This window comes from Orycteropus afer, unplaced genomic scaffold (genome assembly GCF_000298275.1).
Source record: "Orycteropus afer afer isolate SDZICR_OR568_19922 unplaced genomic scaffold, OryAfe1.0 scaffold00009, whole genome shotgun sequence".
Classification (NCBI taxonomy): Eukaryota; Metazoa; Chordata; class Mammalia; order Tubulidentata; family Orycteropodidae; genus Orycteropus; species Orycteropus afer.
The window spans coordinates 2,816,767-2,822,388 of NW_006921596.1; positions in this window are offsets into that span (position 1 = coordinate 2,816,767).

The following is a 5,622-nucleotide window of genomic DNA, read 5'->3' on the forward strand; positions in this document are numbered from 1 at the left end:
AGAAAACTTGTGCCTGGTTTCCAGATAGTTCTGCACAATATGCAGGCACCACTCAAAAGTGGACAGCAGCAGCACTGCAGCCCCTTTCTGGGACTTCCTTGAAGGACAGTGGTGAAGGGAAATCCTCCCAATGGGCAGAACTTCAAGCCATGCATATGGCTGTTCACTTTGCATGAAATAAGAAATGGCCAGATGTAGGATTATATATGGATTCATGGGCTATGGTTAATGGTTTGGCTGGATGGTCTGGAACTTGGAAGGAGCATGATTGCAAAATTGATGATAAAGATGTATGGGGAAGAGGTATGTAGATAGAGCTCTCTGAATGGCCCAAAGGAGTATTTGTGTCTCATGTGAATGCCCACCAAAAGGTGACCTCAGCAGAGGAGAACTTTAACAATCAGGTGGATAGGATGACACGTTCAGCGGAAACCAGCCATCCTTTTTCCCCAGCTACTCCTGTCATTGCTCAATGGGCTCCTGAACAAAGTGGCCAATGTGACAGGGATGGAGGTTATGCATGGGCTCAGCAACATGGAATCCCACTTAGCAAGGCTGATTTGGCTACTGCCACTTCTGAGTTCCCAATCTGCCAGCAGCAGAGACCAATACTGAGTCTGCAATATGGAACCATTCCTCAGGATGATCAGCCAGCAACCTAGTGGCATGTTGATTACATTTGACCACTTCCATCATGGAAAGGATAGCATTTTTTTCTTACTGGAATAGGATTTGCACACCATGTTTCTGCCAAAACTACCATCTGTGGCCTTACAGAATGCCATTTTGTCATGGTATCCCACACAGCATTGCTTCAGATCAAGGGACCCACTTCACAGCAAATGAAGTGCGGCAATGAGCCTATGCTCATGGAATTCACTGGTCTTACCATGCTCCCCATCATCCTGAAGCAGCTGGCTTGATAGAATGATGGAATGGCCTACTGAAAACACAATTACGGTGCCAGCTAGGTAGCAATACCTTGAAGTGTTGGGGCAATGTTCTCCAAGAGGCTGTATATGCTCTAAACCAGCGTCCAATATATGGTTCTGTTTCTCCAAATGCCAGGATTCACAGGTCCAGGAACCAAGGGGTGGAAAAGGGAGTGGTACCACTCACTATTACCCCTAGTGACCCACTCAAAAAACTTTTACTTCCTGTCCCTGCTACCCTATACTCTGCAGGGCTGGAGATCTTAGTCTCAAAGGGAGGAGCACTCCCACCTGGAATTTCTCTAGAGAACCCAGTCTCACACAGCATCCTTAGCTGGTTCCCATTTGCAAGGAGAATATTTTCAGTCTCTCTCCATTGAGATTAATGCTGGCTTTTGGTTTTCTGTATATGTCCTTAATTAAGTAGAGGAATTTTCATCCTATTTTTATTTTGCTGACTTATTTTATCAAGAAGGTATTGTATTTTGTCAAATGCCTTTTCTGCATCAATTGATGTGATTATGTGATTCTTTTCCTTTGTTTCATTATGTGGTGGGTTACATTGATTGTTTTTCTCTTCATTTTTAATTTCTTCTATTACACAGTTGTTTTTAAAGAAGGTTTTATTCAGTTTCCATGTGTTTGCTCATTTTCTGTTTATCTTCCTATTGTTGATTTCTAATTTTATAGACTTATTCTTGGAGAAGATGCTTCGGAGTATTTCAATGCTTTTAAATTTATTAAGGCTTGCTTTGTGGCCTAACATATGGTCTATCCTAGAGAATGTTCCAGGTGCACTGGAAAAGAATGTATATCATGCTATGGTTGGGTGAAGTGCTCTGTTGTTGTTGTTGTTGTTGTTATGTGCCGTCGAGTCGGCCCCGACTCATAGCGACCCCTCCTTGGGTTTCCGAGGCAGTATCACTACGGAAGTAGGATTGCCCAACCTTCCTTCCGAGGAGTGGCTGGTGGGTTTGAACCGCCAGCCGTCTGGTTAGCAGGCAAGTGTCTTAGCCACTATGCTACCAGCTCTGTAGATGTCTATAATGTCAAGTTGGTGGATTGTATTGTTTAGTTCTTCTCCATCTTTGTTGAGTTTCTTACCAATTCTATCTTTCATTGAAAGTGTTGTATTAAAGTCTCCTACTATGACTGTGGAGTCATCTATTTCAATTCTGGTAAAGTCTGATGTATGTATTTTAGGGCTCTTTCATTGGGTGCATAGATATTTATTACGATTATGTCCTCTTTTTCAATCGATCCTTTAATCATTATATAATGTCCTTCCTTGTCTCTTATGGTAGTTTTTGTCTTGAAGTCAATTTTATAAGAAATTAATATTGCCACTCCTGCTCCTTTTTGATTGCCATTTGCTTGATATATCTATTTCCAACCTTTGACTTTTAATCTATTTTTGTCTTTGTCTCTAAGGTGTGTCTCTTGTGGGCAGCATATTGATGGGTTATGTTTTCTTATCTAGTCTGCAATTCTCCATCTATTGAGTGGTGCATTTAATCCATTACCATTCAGTGTAATTATCAACAAGTATGAATTTGTTGTTGTCATTTTGTTATGTGCTTTTTTGTAGTTTTGCTGATTTCTTTGTTCCATATAAATTTCTGTGCTGAGCTCATTTTGTTTATGAATTGTGTTATCATTTCCTTAGTTGCTGTTGTTTTAGTATTTCCTAAATATTTATGCTTTTCCTCTTTTTTATTTTGATGCAAAAGTTTATCATTTTTCTTTGAGGTTACCCTGTGATTTATAACTTTCTTCCCAGGTTTAGAACAGTCCATTCCATCTTGCAATTGTCTTGACTTCCTTACCATTTAAAAGTTCTATAACTTTACTATTTGTTCCCTCTTTTTGGTTTTTTTCTGTCCTCATTTGCCTATTGATGTGTCTGGTTCCCTATTTACAATCTTGTAAGCTTATTTTACTTTGGATACTTCCATAACTAGTTTAGTTCCTGGGTTATGTCATCATGTGTGTTAATGGTCACTTGTTTACTGGTGTTGGTTCTCTGCCCAAAGGACTCCCTTTAGCACTTCTTGTAAGATTGGTCTGATTTTAACAAATTCCCTTAATTTCTGCTTATCTGGAAATCCCCTAATTTCACCATCATATTTGAGGGACAATTTTTTGGGGTATCTATTTCTTGGTTGGGAAATTTTTCTTTCAGGATTTTATGCATATACCATCCCATTGCCTTCTTGACTGCATGGTTTCAGCCAAGAAATCAGAGCTTAGTCTTTTTTTTTTTTTTTTAATGTAATTTTTATTGTGATTTGGGTAAAAGTCTACAGAGCAAATTCACTTTCCTACAGCAGCTCACATACATTTTGTCTCATGACATTGACTGTAATTTTCCACAATGCAACAACTCCCCTCCCACTTTCTCCTCTTAGTTACCTCTTTCCTGTGTTCTTCCCTCTGATTTACTCTTGCCCCCACCCCCAGCTGTCTTCATGTGCATACACAGCCCTTCTATTCTCCCATGATTGATCTCTCCAAGGAGAGTATCTACCTAATATAAATGTTCATATGCCCATATGCCTGTCTTTTGTTTTGTTGGGAGCCATAGGACTGGGCTCAATTCCAGACCCAAAGGGAAGCTAGGGGCCATAGTCTCAGTGGTTCTACCAGGCTCTATCAGGCCAGCAAAACTGGTTCCTTTTTTTTTTTTTTTTTTTAATGATTTTGAGTTTTGTTCCACGTTGTTCTTCCACTGTATCTAGGATCTCCTACAGATATTTCCTTCTACATGGTTGACACTGGTAGCTGGGCACCATCTAGTTCTGGCCTCATAGTCATATAGGCTGAGGATCACATGGTGTACCAGTCACTTGGACCAATTTTTTTCATGTGTCTTTGGTTTTCTTCATTCTTCTTTGTTCTGACAAGGAGTGACACATAGTTGCATCTAGATGGCTGCCTGCCAGCTTTTAAGTTCCCAGTCACTACTTGCCAAAGTAGGATGTGGAACAATGTTTTTATGTAGTATGATATGGCAATGGAGCTTGGTATCTTTTGTGACTATGGTTCTGAGCCCACAGATCCAACTACTCACTCCTTCTGGGTAGCTGACTGTGGCCAAGAAGTGACTACAACCATGTTTCTTGTCACAGAGCTTAGGCTTATTGGTTGCCCTTCATAGGTAACTTTTCATTTTTCTGGGTGCTGCTTTCAGGATTCTTTCTTTGTCTTTAGTTTTGGTGAGTTTGACGATGATATATCTTGGTGATTTTCTTTTGGGATGTGTCCTGTTTAGGGCTTGTTAGACTTCTTGCATGTACATATTCTCATTTTTCATTATATCAGGGAAATTCTCTTCCAACAAACCTTAAACTATTTTCTCTGTGGTTTTATTTATATCTTTCTGTTCTGGAATTCTAATTATATGTAGGTTATTCCTCTTGTTGGTATCCCCCATGAATCTTAGGCTTTCTTAATTTTGTTTTGATATTTTTTCTGATTGATTCCTTTCCAAAGAAGAATTCAGGTATTAGTCTTCAGTCTCACTAATTCTGTCTTCCATTGATTCGACTCTACTCTTTTACCCTTTCAATGTGCTATCTATTTCTCAAAATTTAGTATTAATCTTCTGGATTTCTATCTGTAGATTTTGTATAACTCCTAATTTTTCATTTATTTTGTTGTTTTGTTCTTGTATTGTCTTCTGAAATTGTTCTAGGGTTTTGTCTGTGTTTTCCTTAATTTTGTCAGTGTTTTCCTTGATCTGTCTCTCAATCCATTGAAGGTACCTAAATATAATTCTTTTGAATTCCTTATCAGGGAGGTCCAATGTTGCTTCTTCCTCAGAGATGTGTTATAGGTCTGTATCCTGGTCGTTTGTTTCTACCACTTTGTCTTGCTTCTTTATGTAGACTGTGATGGCCTGTTGTCTCTGAGACATTGTGACATTGTTGTATTTATGTTTAATTGATGATTGTATGTTGGAGTGATTTGCCTAAGATTTTCATTTGCTTTGTTTGGATGTATCTAAGTGAGTAGGGTACTATGCTTCTGTATTCACCAGTTGGCAGCACTTATGCACTCACCACCTGTCTCTTTTCTGGTCATCAGCCTCCAGTACAACCATGCTGCCCTTGGCAAATGGAGACTATTCTTAGGTCCCTGGAATTTGAATAAGAATGCTGTCACTTTAAATATCCAAAATGGTTGAACTGCTTGTTAACACTCAAAATGGCTGCATCCTCTGGACAGCCAAAAGTTCACAGCTCAGTTCGTCTCCTTCTTTGCTGTTTCCCTTTGTAGTCATCAGCCACCAATGCAGTCATCCATGCAGCCCTTGGTGAGCAGGGCTGATTTTTAGGTTACTTCTCAGGTCCTAACACCACTTGGAAATATTCAAACTGCCTGTGTCATCAGGATCGCTGACAGTCTGCAGCTCTGTTTGCCTCCTTATTCACTATTTTCATGCAGGTTCTTCTACTAGTTGGTGTTTAATCCACTTCTGTAACCTTCCTTTCAAAGCTCAGGGCTCCAGGATTTTCTTCTGTATCTGTGTCAATTAGTTTCTCTTTTCTTTATTGAAGAGGGTCTGTGTAGCTTGTCTGCCTATTCCACTATCATCTACTTTTATTGTTTTTCTAATGTTGACCCAACCTACCTGATATGAATCTCACTTGGCCATGATATATATGTGTGTGTGTGTGTGTGTGTGTGT